Source organism: Schistocerca gregaria, unplaced genomic scaffold, assembly GCF_023897955.1.
Source record: "Schistocerca gregaria isolate iqSchGreg1 unplaced genomic scaffold, iqSchGreg1.2 ptg000392l, whole genome shotgun sequence".
Classification (NCBI taxonomy): Eukaryota; Metazoa; Arthropoda; class Insecta; order Orthoptera; family Acrididae; genus Schistocerca; species Schistocerca gregaria.
Window position 1 is genome coordinate 23,055 of NW_026061831.1, and position 14,250 is coordinate 37,304.

At 52.4% G+C, this 14,250-nt stretch overlaps 18 non-coding genes across 18 annotated transcripts; 15 read left to right on the plus strand and 3 right to left on the minus strand.

Moving 5' to 3' along the window:
• The first annotated feature begins 258 nt into the window (after positions 1-258).
• Trnag-gcc (transfer RNA glycine (anticodon GCC)) lies at positions 259-329 on the plus strand. Its single transcript has one exon. It is a non-coding gene; the product is annotated as a tRNA-Gly (tRNA).
• Positions 330-622: 293 nt separating this feature from the next.
• On the plus strand, positions 623-695 carry Trnam-cau (transfer RNA methionine (anticodon CAU)). The gene has a single exon. It is a non-coding gene; the product is annotated as a tRNA-Met (tRNA).
• A 456-nt stretch (positions 696-1,151) lies between these two features.
• Trnae-uuc (transfer RNA glutamic acid (anticodon UUC)) lies at positions 1,152-1,223 on the plus strand. The gene has a single exon. It is a non-coding gene; the product is annotated as a tRNA-Glu (tRNA).
• A 257-nt stretch (positions 1,224-1,480) lies between these two features.
• Trnai-aau (transfer RNA isoleucine (anticodon AAU)) lies at positions 1,481-1,554 on the plus strand. Its single transcript has one exon. It is a non-coding gene; the product is annotated as a tRNA-Ile (tRNA).
• A 741-nt stretch (positions 1,555-2,295) lies between these two features.
• Positions 2,296-2,367, minus strand: Trnag-ucc (transfer RNA glycine (anticodon UCC)). The gene has a single exon. It is a non-coding gene; the product is annotated as a tRNA-Gly (tRNA).
• A 6,506-nt stretch (positions 2,368-8,873) lies between these two features.
• On the plus strand, positions 8,874-8,946 carry Trnam-cau (transfer RNA methionine (anticodon CAU)). The gene has a single exon. It is a non-coding gene; the product is annotated as a tRNA-Met (tRNA).
• Positions 8,947-9,242: 296 nt separating this feature from the next.
• Trnae-uuc (transfer RNA glutamic acid (anticodon UUC)) lies at positions 9,243-9,314 on the plus strand. Its single transcript has one exon. It is a non-coding gene; the product is annotated as a tRNA-Glu (tRNA).
• Positions 9,315-9,512: 198 nt separating this feature from the next.
• Trnai-aau (transfer RNA isoleucine (anticodon AAU)) lies at positions 9,513-9,586 on the plus strand. The gene has a single exon. It is a non-coding gene; the product is annotated as a tRNA-Ile (tRNA).
• A 585-nt stretch (positions 9,587-10,171) lies between these two features.
• Positions 10,172-10,243, minus strand: Trnag-ucc (transfer RNA glycine (anticodon UCC)). Its single transcript has one exon. It is a non-coding gene; the product is annotated as a tRNA-Gly (tRNA).
• Positions 10,244-10,584: 341 nt separating this feature from the next.
• On the plus strand, positions 10,585-10,655 carry Trnag-gcc (transfer RNA glycine (anticodon GCC)). Its single transcript has one exon. It is a non-coding gene; the product is annotated as a tRNA-Gly (tRNA).
• Positions 10,656-11,036: 381 nt separating this feature from the next.
• On the plus strand, positions 11,037-11,109 carry Trnam-cau (transfer RNA methionine (anticodon CAU)). The gene has a single exon. It is a non-coding gene; the product is annotated as a tRNA-Met (tRNA).
• A 296-nt stretch (positions 11,110-11,405) lies between these two features.
• On the plus strand, positions 11,406-11,477 carry Trnae-uuc (transfer RNA glutamic acid (anticodon UUC)). Its single transcript has one exon. It is a non-coding gene; the product is annotated as a tRNA-Glu (tRNA).
• A 198-nt stretch (positions 11,478-11,675) lies between these two features.
• On the plus strand, positions 11,676-11,749 carry Trnai-aau (transfer RNA isoleucine (anticodon AAU)). Its single transcript has one exon. It is a non-coding gene; the product is annotated as a tRNA-Ile (tRNA).
• Positions 11,750-12,334: 585 nt separating this feature from the next.
• Trnag-ucc (transfer RNA glycine (anticodon UCC)) lies at positions 12,335-12,406 on the minus strand. The gene has a single exon. It is a non-coding gene; the product is annotated as a tRNA-Gly (tRNA).
• A 341-nt stretch (positions 12,407-12,747) lies between these two features.
• Trnag-gcc (transfer RNA glycine (anticodon GCC)) lies at positions 12,748-12,818 on the plus strand. The gene has a single exon. It is a non-coding gene; the product is annotated as a tRNA-Gly (tRNA).
• A 381-nt stretch (positions 12,819-13,199) lies between these two features.
• On the plus strand, positions 13,200-13,272 carry Trnam-cau (transfer RNA methionine (anticodon CAU)). Its single transcript has one exon. It is a non-coding gene; the product is annotated as a tRNA-Met (tRNA).
• Positions 13,273-13,568: 296 nt separating this feature from the next.
• Trnae-uuc (transfer RNA glutamic acid (anticodon UUC)) lies at positions 13,569-13,640 on the plus strand. The gene has a single exon. It is a non-coding gene; the product is annotated as a tRNA-Glu (tRNA).
• Positions 13,641-13,838: 198 nt separating this feature from the next.
• Positions 13,839-13,912, plus strand: Trnai-aau (transfer RNA isoleucine (anticodon AAU)). Its single transcript has one exon. It is a non-coding gene; the product is annotated as a tRNA-Ile (tRNA).
• Positions 13,913-14,250: the final 338 nt, after the last annotated feature.

Below are 14,250 nucleotides of genomic sequence, written 5' to 3' on the forward strand. Positions count from 1 at the left end.
GCAGGCGCATTACGGGGTAGGCGAGCGCATCCAGACAGCGTCTCTACGCACATTTCGCGTCCTTTGGCAAGAGTCGTCGCGTGCGTGCGCCGCAACACTACTTAGACGATCGCGTTCGGGCGTCATTTTTAAGCAGTGCAGCGCAGGATTCAGCGTTTGTAGCATTCTCTCGAGAGGATGCCACGGCGCTGGACGGCAGTCCCACTTTCCCTTCAGACGTCTGCCGCGGAAAGCACAAGGAAGCTGCAAACTAGCTGAGCATCGGTGGTTCAGTGGTAGAATGCTCGCCTGCCACGCGGGCGGCCCGGGTTCGATTCCCGGCCGATGCATCATTTTGTTTTTTCCCCGATAGTGGAGCTGCGTGTCCTTCGCACTCGAAGTGCGTGGGCCACGAGAATGAACCGCGGGATTCCGTGTGGAAACAACCAAACACGCAGCGCGCACGTCTTCTCGTTTGGACTCCTGCGTGCTATTGTGCATACTGGCGTCGGCCTATCATCGCAAGTTGCCTGCAGCGCCGGGAATGCACGTGTAGTAACAGAAAAAATGAGCCAGCAAGTGCAGACTCTCTACCACTAGTATTTGCTACTTGCCGAGATACCAGAAGGTTTGGCCATCACGTGCCTCGGTAGCGCAGTAGGCAGCGCGTAAGTCTCATAATCTTAAGGTCGTGAGTTCGATCCTCACCCGGGGCATTTAATTTACTTCCGTTCACAGCTAAATTGACGGCTCTGGGGTTGCGAAGGAGCAAAACAGCTTGTAGTTTGTTATCCATAAGGCTTCAACAACTCAGCGTGAAAATGCTTACTTCCCGTTATTACTACTTGCAGTTCTTTTGTGAAATTTTCAAGAAAAAATGTACTAGTAATAAAACTGAATTTCGTATGATATAACATGTAAAGTCACACAGTGTATGACCTGCTATATAATGACAGGCTGCAGGTCTTTACTTGCGAAATAAGTAAATAAATATTACTACTCACAGCTTTGCTTTTCCTCCTACCCCTGTAACAACGAGGCCAAAAGCAACGGACTGTGACTTTTGCCATGCGCGCCTCGGCATGGGAGAGCGAAAAGATGCTCGCAAACAGGGAAAGTGCGACACGGAAAGCCAGTGGAGGGGGTGTAAACCCCAAAAATAAGCGTGCGCGTCCGGTGTGGTCTAGTGGCTAGGATACCTGGCTTTCACCCAGGAGGCCCGGGTTCGATTCCCGGTACCGGAATGTAATTTTTTCGGAACAAAACACGACAAGTTTGGACCCTGCGAAATGCTGTTTCACGTCCTCCTCGCGTTATAGCTACTGGTTCATAAACGTGAGCTGAAAACAGTCGAGAGAAACGGGCACGCAATGAAATGACTACGAGCAGCGGAATAAAGGGAGAAGAGACCCTGGTCCACTGTTGGACTGCTACCATAGAAATGTTACCTGTAAATACGCAGAGCCACTCCGTCTAAGCGCTGGAAGACGGAGTGCACCGAGGCCCGTTAGCTCAGTTGGTTAGAGCGTCGTGCTAATAACGCGAAGGTCGTGGGTTCGATCCCCCCACGGGCCACTTCGATTTTACTACTTCAAAAAGGCAACGCCGATTTCCCCGGGCAAGTATGGTGACAAAGAAATCGTCACATTGTGTGGGAGCTGATAGGGGACCCGAAAGCGACTTGTCGGGACGCGCTAAAACACTTCACAGGTCACAGCACGCTGAACACACAGTTTGTCGTCCGATCACCGCTACTGCGCGACGCTGGGCGTTGTCAGTGCTTGGGCGGGTGACCGCCTGCGAACACAGGGCGCTGCCGACAGTTTCAATTCGTATTTCTCTTTTCTCGTCGGTTTCGGAGCTGCAGCGCTATTCGGTCTAGGGCACTGGCGCCACGTTTTGCCTCTCGGTATGCCAAGTCGCGCCGTGCGGCCACAGTGAAATGAAGGAGCGTGTTGTAAAATTTTCAACAAAGAAAAAAAGAAATGTGCTAGTAATAAAACTGAATTTGTCTGACAGAACATGTAAAATCACACAATGCACGATAACAGGCAGCAGGTCTTTACTTGAGGCATAAGTAATGTTGTGCCCGCCTCGCCATACCTCTCTCAGTCGTTTCGCGTGCTTGTCCTTCTGATATAGGCCGATTGGAGAGCGTCAGCTCTCGCGTCAGCCGAGCAAAGTCGAGACAAGTCGAGACTCAAGCGGAATCGACGCACACAATATAGGGTGGCCTGCAGCCAGTAAGAGGAGGAAAGAAACATTAATTTAATGACGCGTGGCAAAAGTACTCATACGCAGAAGTAAAACGCAGGCTGCGGTGGCCGGGAATCGAACCCGGATCAACTGCTTGGAAGGCAACTATGCTGACCATTACACCACCACCGCACGGTTTTCTTCCGCGCACGCCGCGCTGTGTCTGCTTCCCGCCTGTCGGCGGCGGCTGAAGGTGGTCGCAGCAGCAGGCGCATTACGGGGTAGGCGAGCGCATCCAGACAGCGTCTCTACGCACATTTCGCGTCCTTTGGCAAGAGTCGTCGCGTGCGTGCGCCGCAACACTACTTAGACGATCGCGTTCGGGCGTCATTTTTAAGCAGTGCAGCGCAGGATTCAGCGTTTGTAGCATTCTCTCGAGAGGATGCCACGGCGCTGGACGGCAGTCCCACTTTCCCTTCAGACGTCTGCGCGGAAAGCACCAGGCAGCACGTCGCGCGGAGCTCTGCAGCCGTCGTCGGTTTGTTTACTTCGCCGGACTTAGGCGCTTCGTTCTTCGTGATTTCATCTTTCACGGTCTGTAAGTAACATCATGTCGACATTTTCGAGAGCTAACACCGCTCAGTGTGTATTTGATAGAAGTGCCGTCCGCCCTACCGCGTTTGAAATACACGAATGGTTATTCGAAGACTTAAAAATACCGGAAGAAATTGTAGACACCTTTCAATTGGACTTTGTACAATATTGCTTGTTCTTAAAATTTACCTCTGGGGACATGTGTGAAAAATTTGTTGCTAAATTTGGTGGCACACGTCGTTTTAAGCATTCCGACGGCAGTATTAGTAATGTGCAAATTGTGGCGTCAGGGTTTGGAATTCGATCTGTCCGTGTTTTTAATGTACCGCCGGAATGCCCTGATCAAATTTTGTCTCGTGCCTTGTCGCGATTTGGTGACGTTTTGAACATTACCATGGAGAAATGGTCCAGTGCCTATCGTTACAAAGTTGCTAGTGGTGTCCGTAGTGTACGGATGGACCTGAAACAACACATCCCTTCGTACTTTGTAATCGGTGGGGTTCGTGCACAGGTCTCATATATCGGGCAACCGCCGACATGTGCCGTCTGTCATTCTACGGAACATTTGAGGGGTGACTGCCCTCGACGGCGGCCTGTTCAGTTACCACGCGAAGATGTTGTGGGTGGAGGCGTCACATTGGTGCCCCTTCTGAGCGAGGTTGTAGCCGGAAGACCCTTTCCCGGTCCGACCGACCGACCGGCCGAGCGACCGACGGCCGTTGCTTCCGTCGAAGACACGTCTGTCGCGGGACATCGTAACGCGACTGTCGGGCAGGAGGAAATGGAGGTTGTCCAGGACCCGCCTGCCCCGACCGACCGTGATGACGACGAAAGGGAGGAACGCTCCTTTAATGCTGATGCCGTTGACTCGGCATCGGTGGAGGTGACAGACGCTTCTTTACCCCCGCCGCCCCTTCCGGTGCCTACTTCTGCCGATAGTGTCACGCCTTCAGCGGAAACTAAAAAGCCACGTCGCCCGCGGGGCAAGGGTAAACAGGTCAAGGATCCGAACCCGGTCGCCTTCGCGCATCCGCAAGCCACGGAGAGTGGCAGTGAAAGTGAGGCAATGTCACAGGGTTCCTCGCGTAGTAGCAGCCCCGCGAGGACAGAGAAAATTCGCGCACACACTGAACGATTGAAACAGTTTCTCAGTGCCGGAAAGGAACAGGACTTTGCCGCTGCGAAACGTAAATTAGAACAGGGCAGCGAGCAATTACCACAGCGCCCGCGCAAACATTCTGTACCGTCACAGCCGGCCGTGGCATCGCGCGGCGGCCAGGCGGAGGCCACCCAGACGCCGGGCGACGCACGACCACCCCCGCCACCTGACAGTCACAGCCCGTGGTGGCAGCAGCAGGAGGACGAGGGGGGACAGTAGGAATGGCCGCAGACCCACACCGTTGTCATGAGATCACCTACATGCAATTGACCTAGGAACGGATGTGTCTTGAACTGTGTCCAGTGTATTGTTGTGCCATATCTTTGTAGATTTGCTACCAACCACTACAGTCTTTTAAGAATATTGCGATTTCCATTTTATGCCAACTGCCATTCATTTAAGTATAAGTCCGGCGTTTTATCACTTCGTTGGTGCTTTTTATATTGTTTTGTCTTGTCCATCTGTTTAAAATGTCAACGCATTCACTCCCACCGAGTGTGTTTTCCGTTTTGACTTTAAACGTTGCCGGAATCTCAGCGGTGCACAAGGTAGCTGCCTTTAAAGATGTTTTATATCATGGAAACTTTAGTATTGCTCTTCTTCAAGAAGTGTCTAGTGATGTTTTTAGCAATATTCCAGGTTACGATGTTATTTACAACCTTAATAGTGACAATAACTGTGGCACAGCAATTTTATATAAGTCGTTTTTCGAACCTACGGACATCAGACTTCTCCCAGATGGTCGTGTACTGGCGTGTGTTATTGAGGGTGTCCAATTTGTCAACGTCTATGTGCCCTCGGGGACTGATCAAAAACGCACAAGAGCTCGTTTCTTTACCACGGACGTCTGTCCCTTTTTAGCTACGGCTCGTCCTCTTATATTCGGCGGTGATTTTAATTGTGTTGTTGCTAATGCGGACCAGTATCCCACCCCCACTAAATGTGCAGAACTGAACACCCTTTTAACTGCAGTCGACTTGCGTGATACGTGGCGTCACTACCACCCAACCCTGACGCAGTATACGCACTTTTCTACTGGCGGGGCCAGTAGAATAGATAGGATCTATGTTTCACGGGAGCTAACAGATGCTTTATGCGCCGTCGAAGTTCTGCCTGTCGCCATGAGTGATCATTGTGGCTACGTGTGTGCTTTGCGGTTGCAGTGCTGTCGCGCGCAATCACTCGCAGCATACTGGAAATTAAATACCGGGTATCTGGGTGCCGAAGGGCTCCGTGCAGAGCTGCGTGTCGCATGGCAGCAGTGTTTAGCAAAGGTCCATCATTACGGGTCCTGCATCGAGTGGTGGGTGGCGCATGCCAAACCGCTTCTGCGGAAGGCGGCGCAATTATATAGTAGAGAAGCAAGTTACTGGCACAGGCGTACGTTGGCATTCTATCAGCAGTGCCTCCAGGATGCTATTAATTCACCTGTTGCCCCCGACGCGAACTTTAGACTCCGTCTGGGCAAAATTAAAGCTAGGATTCTGCGGCTGCACCGGGAAAGGTCGAAGGGTTTAATGATTCGGAGCCGTCCCTTGTGCCACGTTGATGACGAGGAGCCGTCCCTCTATCATCTTGCCCGGGAGAAGAAACAGGCTCGCAAAAAGTATATTGATGCGTTGGAAACTGATGCGGGGATTGTCTTATCGCAGCGGCACGAAGTTGTCCGCCATATCGCCGACTATTATACTTCGCTTTTTCACGATACTGCCGCGGACGGCGAAGCCATGCGAATTTTATTAGAAGACTTAGCCGACTGCATGTCCGACCCTGACCGTGAAGAGCTGGTTGCAGAGATGTCGAACCAGGAAGTCTTCCAGATCTTGAAAGCTAGTACAACGGGCAAGTCGCCTGGCCCCGACGGTCTTCCTACAGAGTTTTATGTTACTTTCTGGGACATTGTAGGGGACAAGTTTACGGTAGTGGTGAACGAAGTGCTTCGCGGCGTTGTCATCCCGAGTCAGTTTCTCGAAGGGCACATTGTTCTGATCCCCAAAAAACGGGGTACGTGCCGGGTCACCGATCTGCGGCCGATTACGCTGTTGAATGCTGATTACAAGTTGGCCGCCAGATGTGTTGCAGCGAAGTTACAGGCAGTAATGGACAAAGTCATCTGTCCCTTTCAATCATGCGGCGTTAAGAGGCGTACCATTTTCAATGCGGCATCTACCTATCGTGACGTCATCGCATACTCCGCCGTCCACCGACTTTCAGCAGCTGTCCTTTCTGTGGACTTTGCCAATGCGTTTGACAGGATGAGCCACGATTATTTGATGCACGTTATGGAAAGGATGGGCTTTGGCTTCCGCTTCATTCGCGTGATACGTCATTTCCTGACAGGGGCCAGTTCGGTAGTGACAATTAATGGATGGCGAACGCCACATATAGTTCTTAGTAGATCGGTGCGACAGGGCTGTCCCTTATCTATGTACCTTTTTGTAATTGCTTTGGACCCACTGCTGCGTGCGCTGGACCGCACGATAGGCGGCGTGGATATTCATCGTGCCTCAGTGACGTGTCTCGCTTATGCTGATGACGTAGGTGTTTTTATCGGCGACGACAATGATTTTCATCAAATACGGCCCTTACTGCGGTGGTATGAATGTGCGTCGGGTGCCCTGATTAATCCAAGGAAGACTGTGCTGATTCCTTTAGGAAATTGCGAAGTGGATCCCGATCAGACATGGTTTCGAGTAGTCCGTACTCATACGATCTTGGGACTTGATGTAACCGCTAATCCTCAGCAGATGCGGGCGCGCACCTGGCGCCGGCTACTGAATCATGTCAAAGGCCTATGTAAGACTTACGCCAGCCGACGTCTCACACTCCTCCAGAAAGTCGACCTCATTAACAGCGCCGTGTATTCTAAGGCCTGGTACGTGGCACAGCTCCTGGACGTTCCGCGACCCCTCGCCCGATCGTTTTCGCAGGCCGCGTACTGGCTCCTGTGGCGCCACGAAATTTTCAAGGTTCGGGCGGCAACGTGTGTCCTCGACACCACCTTCGGGGGACTCGGCCTCGTAGATTTTTCCCGGAAGTGTTCGGCGCTGCTGGTGCACCGCACGGCCGCCCTGCAGGTTGACAGCCCGGATGGAACGGCGGCGGCCATGCTCGTCGCCTACCGACCGCCCTCCGAGAGCGCACCGGTGTCCGTTGTGGGCATCCCGTATCAACTCGGCTACGTCAGAGCTTACTACCTGCAGCGGAGCTATGTCCTGGAAGCGGCGCTGGACAGGAACCGGAATGTTCGCCGACTGTATGCGGCAATGGTGGGGAGGCCACCCCCTCACAAGCTCGCTCTTCGCTTCCCCGCGACCAACTGGCGGCAGGTCTGGCTTAATGTTCATCATCCCGTGTTGCCCTCCGGCGTTCGGTCCCAGTGGTATAAACTGGTCAACAATACGGTGGCCACAAACCAACGTCTTTCGGACATCCGTCTGCTGCCATCTGCCAACTGTGGTGCTTGTGGCGTTCCGGACACAAGGGAGCATCGCTTTCAGTGTCGTTTTGTGGCACCAGTCTGGGCCCTGTGTAGGGTCATGGTGGCTCTGATCAACCGGACGACACCCTCACACGTGACTGTCAGTGATGTTCTTGCGCCAGGGTTCCAACCCTTCCCTCGCACCAAGCACAATGCAACGGTGTGGCTCCTAGGCCACACGGTCTACGCAATTCTGGAGTGCCACGTTCAGGATGCGTCTACGTATTTAGCGTACTTGTGGGATGCACATTCTCATGTACAGCGGCTGAAGAATTACAACCAACTCTTTGCTAATTTTCTGCGTGCTGCGTTACAACATGGTTACGCAAAAACGTTCAATCATTGATATACGGAAAACTGTGTTGAAGACTGAAGAGGCTATCTATTCTTGTTCATTTTTCAATCATTTTTGTTTGCCTTTGACCCGATGGTTTTGATGCGTGTGTGAGGCTATAATGCGTTACGGAAGAAAAATGCTTTTTATACTACTTTCATTTGGATCACAGCAGTGGTGCGTTTCGTTTCTCATATGGAAGTGACAATATTATTTTACTTTTATTTTATTACTTACTTCTTATGGACTTCGTAGTGAGTTTTTAGTTTGTCCTCTCCACGCGCATCTTGTTCACCAAGAATGGTCATTGAATTTCTTGTGTTTCTTTTAACGAAGAACTCTATTCAGACATTTTGCTCGTAGTCGCCCGTGGCTTCTTTTAGGATGGATATTTTATTTTGACATTTTCATCGTCTGCAGAGATGCAGTGTCTTTTATTGTGCATTTCAAGGATAACAGAAAATTTGATTTTGTGGAAGACTTTTCATTTCTTATTAGATTTTCACGACATGATCCACGAGAGAAGCCGTCCGCGACGGGCGTATACCACCACGACAGATATGATAGCGTTGAAGCTCGCCGATGAAGGCATATTTTGGTGAGAGCAAGGAGGGCTATAAGGGGAGTTGGGAGGCCCTTAAAAAAGAAAAAAATAAAGAAAAAAAGAAAAGAAAAAAAAAAAGAAAAAAAAAGTGGTAGAATGCTCGCCTGCCACGCGGGCGGCCCGGGTTCGATTCCCGGCCGATGCATCATTTTGCTTTTCCCGCGGTAATGCTGCCGTGTGGCTTGCGCGCTTGACATGCACGATCCACAAGAATGTATAGCTGGATTCCCTTGAGAAGAACCGAGAACGCAGCACTAGCGGGTCCCCACTGGGACGCTCGCATCATGTTCTGTAGACTAGCGTCGGCCTGGCCTCACAAGTTGCTGTGTCCAGGTGCCTCCGAGGCACTGAACTTTAACGACAAGGAGTGCTGCCTATCGTTGCAAAAGCTGCAGCAACACCGCAATCAACTGGGCCGGCAATGCACGTGTAGCAAACAGAACACGTTATCCAGGAAGTACAGTGTCTTCACGTCTAACATTCGGTGTGATACTTACCCAGTTTCCAGGACAAACGGTTAACCGGTGCCTCGGTAGCGCAGTAGGCAGCGCGTAAGTCTCATAATCATAAGGTCGTGAGTTCGATCCTCACCGGGGGCATTTAATTTTCTGTGACTGATGGTGGTGCTGTTGCTGGGGCCCCAACTTATTTCTTGTTTGTTATCCACAACGCTTCAGCGGGAAAATGTTTACTTCCTGTTATTGCTACTTACAGCTTCCCTTTTCCTCTTCTCCCAGCAGAGCATGAAGCCAAAAGCATTGCTCTGAGACGTTTGAGGTGCGCGCCTTGCCAGTCAGCATGCGCAAAGATGCTCGTAAAGAGAGATGGGCGCCGACGCGGGACTCGGCACGAAATGCGCCAAGGGACCGTCCGAACCGTTAAAGAGACGCACAGATCCGGTGTGGTCTAGTGGCTAGGATACCTGGCTTTCACCCAGGAGGCCCGGGTTCGATTCCCGGTACCGGAACGGAATTTTTTCCACACTACTCGTGACAAGTTTGAGCTGTCCGAGCTGCCGTTTCCCGTCCTGCTCGCAATATAGCTACTGTTTCGTGACAGTCAGCAGAATATAGACGAGGGAAGCAGACACACGACGGCCATAGAAATGGTGTATGGCTTCATGCCACACGGTTCCAGCGTAGGCCTGAGCAACTGCATCTGTCGAGGCCCGTTAGCTCAGTTGGTTAGAGCGTCGTGCTAATAACGCGAAGGTCGTGGGTTCGATCCCCCCACGGGCCACTACGCTTTTACTACTACGAAAAGGCAGCGCCGATTTCAGCTGGCGAGTGTGATGACCACCCTGCGTGGAAGTTGACAGAGGTTCCGAACCCGACCTGTCGGGAAGCGCTACAGCATTCACTCGCCAATGGCCATAGTGTGCTCAATACACTGGTTCTCAACCGATAAAGAGAAAATGAAAGGAAATGTCCGAATGCCGATGCGTAACAACTTTGGCCCTTGTCAGTACTTGGGCGGGTAAGTGCATCGGAACACAGGGTACTGTTGGCAGTTTTACTTCCTATTTTTCTTTCTCCTTTGTTTTCGGAGCCACAGCCCGATTCGGTCAGGGAGACGCCACCGTGAAATGAAGGGGCGTGCTGTGTGTCTATCGCCTCGCCTCTCCTTATCTCTCTCAGTCGTTTCTCGTGCTTGTTGTTTTGATATAGGCCGATTTGAGAGCGTCAGCTCTCGCGTCAGCCGAGCAAAGTCGAGACAAGTCGAGACACACTACAGGCTGGTCTGCAGCGAGTAACAGGGAGGAAAACAAAACATTAATTTCAAGGCGCGTGGCAAAAGTACCCATACGCGAAATTAAAAGCCTGCTGCGGTGGCCGGGAATCGAACCCGGATCAACTGCTTGGAAGGCAACTATGCTGACCATTACACCACCACCGCACAGGGGAGCGCCCCGGCGCCGCACTGTGTCGGCTTCCCGCCTGTCGGCAGCGGCCGAAGGTGATGGTACCTGGCAGGCGCATTTCGAGGTAGGCTAGGGGAGCACATCCAGACGCATTCGGACAGCATATCCGCGCACATTTCGCATCCTTTGGCAAGAGTCGGCTCTGGCGACGCAAGAGTACGCAGAGGACGGCGTTCTGGCGGCGATTTTAAGCAGTACAGTGCAGGGTTCAGCGTCTGCAGCATCTTCTCGACAGAATGCTATGGCGTTTGACGACAGTCCCACTTTCCCTTAAGACAACTGCTCGGGAAGCAGCTTGAAGTTGATACCGACCGGAGCATCGGTGGTTCAGTGGTAGAATGCTCGCCTGCCACGCGGGCGGCCCGGGTTCGATTCCCGGCCGATGCATCATTTTGCTTTTCCCGCGGTAATGCTGCCGTGTGGCTTGCGCGCTTGACATGCACGATCCACAAGAATGTATAGCTGGATTCCCTTGAGAAGAACCGAGAACGCAGCACTAGCGGGTCCCCACTGGGACGCTCGCATCATGTTCTATAGACTAGCGTCGGCCTGGCCTCACAAGTTGCTGTGTCCAGGTGCCTCCGAGGCACTGAACTTTAACGACAAGGAGTGCTGCCTATCGTTGCAAAAGCTGCAGCAACACCGCAATCAACTGGGCCGGCAATGCACGTGTAGCAAACAGAACACGTTATCCAGGAAGTACAGTGTCTTCACGTCTAACATTCGGTGTGATACTTACCCAGTTTCCAGGACAAACGGTTCACCGGTGCCTCGGTAGCGCAGTAGGCAGCGCGTAAGTCTCATAATCTTAAGGTCGTGAGTTCGATCCTCACCCGGGGCATTTAATTTTCTGTGACTGATGGTGGTGCTGTTGCTGGGGCCCCAACTTATTTCTTGTTTGTTATCCACAACGCTTCAGCGGGAAAATGTTTACTTCCTGTTATTGCTACTTACAGCTTCCCTTTTCCTCTTCTCCCAGCAGAGCATGAAGCCAAAAGCATTGCTCTGAGACGTTTGAGGTGCGCGCCTTGCCAGTCAGCATGCGCAAAGATGCTCGTAAAGAGAGATGGGCGCCGACGCGGGACTCGGCACGAAATGCGCCAAGGGACCGTCCGAACCGTTAAAGAGACGCACAGATCCGGTGTGGTCTAGTGGCTAGGATACCTGGCTTTCACCCAGGAGGCCCGGGTTCGATTCCCGGTACCGGAACGGAATTTTTTCCACACTACTCGTGACAAGTTTGAGCTGTCCGAGCTGCCGTTTCCCGTCCTGCTCGCAATATAGCTACTGTTTCGTGACAGTCAGCAGAATATAGACGAGGGAAGCAGACACACGACGGCCATAGAAATGGTGTATGGCTTCATGCCACACGGTTCCAGCGTAGGCCTGAGCAACTGCATCTGTCGAGGCCCGTTAGCTCAGTTGGTTAGAGCGTCGTGCTAATAACGCGAAGGTCGTGGGTTCGATCCCCCCACGGGCCACTACGCTTTTACTACTACGAAAAGGCAGCGCCGATTTCAGCTGGCGAGTGTGATGACCACCCTGCGTGGAAGTTGACAGAGGTTCCGAACCCGACCTGTCGGGAAGCGCTACAGCATTCACTCGCCAATGGCCATAGTGTGCTCAATACACTGGTTCTCAACCGATAAAGAGAAAATGAAAGGAAATGTCCGAATGCCGATGCGTAACAACTTTGGCCCTTGTCAGTACTTGGGCGGGTAAGTGCATCGGAACACAGGCTACTGTTGGCAGTTTTACTTCCTATTTTTCTTTCTCCTTTGTTTTCGGAGCCACAGCCCGATTCGGTCAGGGAGACGCCACCGTGAAATGAAGGGGCGTGCTGTGTGTCTATCGCCTCGCCTCTCCTTATCTCTCTCAGTCGTTTCTCGTGCTTGTTGTTTTGATATAGGCCGATTTGAGAGCGTCAGCTCTCGCGTCAGCCGAGCAAAGTCGAGACAAGTCGAGACACACTACAGGCTGGTCTGCAGCGAGTAACAGGGAGGAAAACAAAACATTAATTTCAAGGCGCGTGGCAAAAGTACCCATACGCGAAATTAAAAGCCTGCTGCGGTGGCCGGGAATCGAACCCGGATCAACTGCTTGGAAGGCAACTATGCTGACCATTACACCACCACCGCACAGGGGAGCGCCCCGGCGCCGCACTGTGTCGGCTTCCCGCCTGTCGGCAGCGGCCGAAGGTGATGGTACCTGGCAGGCGCATTTCGAGGTAGGCTAGGGGAGCACATCCAGACGCATTCGGACAGCATATCCGCGCACATTTCGCATCCTTTGGCAAGAGTCGGCTCTGGCGACGCAAGAGTACGCAGAGGACGGCGTTCTGGCGGCGATTTTAAGCAGTACAGTGCAGGGTTCAGCGTCTGCAGCATCTTCTCGACAGAATGCTATGGCGCTTGACGACAGTCCCACTTTCCCTTAAGACAACTGCTCGGGAAGCAGCTTGAAGTTGATACCGACCGGAGCATCGGTGGTTCAGTGGTAGAATGCTCGCCTGCCACGCGGGCGGCCCGGGTTCGATTCCCGGCCGATGCATCATTTTGCTTTTCCCGCGGTAATGCTGCCGTGTGGCTTGCGCGCTTGACATGCACGATCCACAAGAATGTATAGCTGGATTCCCTTGAGAAGAACCGAGAACGCAGCACTAGCGGGTCCCCACTGGGACGCTCGCATCATGTTCTATAGACTAGCGTCGGCCTGGCCTCACAAGTTGCTGTGTCCAGGTGCCTCCGAGGCACTGAACTTTAACGACAAGGAGTGCTGCCTATCGTTGCAAAAGCTGCAGCAACACCGCAATCAACTGGGCCGGCAATGCACGTGTAGCAAACAGAACACGTTATCCAGGAAGTACAGTGTCTTCACGTCTAACATTCGGTGTGATACTTACCCAGTTTCCAGGACAAACGGTTCACCGGTGCCTCGGTAGCGCAGTAGGCAGCGCGTAAGTCTCATAATCTTAAGGTCGTGAGTTCGATCCTCACCCGGGGCATTTAATTTTCTGTGACTGATGGTGGTGCTGTTGCTGGGGCCCCAACTTATTTCTTGTTTGTTATCCACAACGCTTCAGCGGGAAAATGTTTACTTCCTGTTATTGCTACTTACAGCTTCCCTTTTCCTCTTCTCCCAGCAGAGCATGAAGCCAAAAGCATTGCTCTGAGACGTTTGAGGTGCGCGCCTTGCCAGTCAGCATGCGCAAAGATGCTCGTAAAGAGAGATGGGCGCCGACGCGGGACTCGGCACGAAATGCGCCAAGGGACCGTCCGAACCGTTAAAGAGACGCACAGATCCGGTGTGGTCTAGTGGCTAGGATACCTGGCTTTCACCCAGGAGGCCCGGGTTCGATTCCCGGTACCGGAACGGAATTTTTTCCACACTACTCGTGACAAGTTTGAGCTGTCCGAGCTGCCGTTTCCCGTCCTGCTCGCAATATAGCTACTGTTTCGTGACAGTCAGCAGAATATAGACGAGGGAAGCAGACACACGACGGCCATAGAAATGGTGTATGGCTTCATGCCACACGGTTCCAGCGTAGGCCTGAGCAACTGCATCTGTCGAGGCCCGTTAGCTCAGTTGGTTAGAGCGTCGTGCTAATAACGCGAAGGTCGTGGGTTCGATCCCCCCACGGGCCACTACGCTTTTACTACTACGAAAAGGCAGCGCCGATTTCAGCTGGCGAGTGTGATGACCACCCTGCGTGGAAGTTGACAGAGGTTCCGAACCCGACCTGTCGGGAAGCGCTACAGCATTCACTCGCCAATGGCCATAGTGTGCTCAATACACTGGTTCTCAACCGATAAAGAGAAAATGAAAGGAAATGTCCGAATGCCGATGCGTAACAACTTTGGCCCTTGTCAGTACTTGGGCGGGTAAGTGCATCGGAACACAGGCTACTGTTGGCAGTTTTACTTCCTATTTTTCTTTCTCCTTTGTTTTCGGAGCCACAGCCCGATTCGGTCAGGGAGACGCC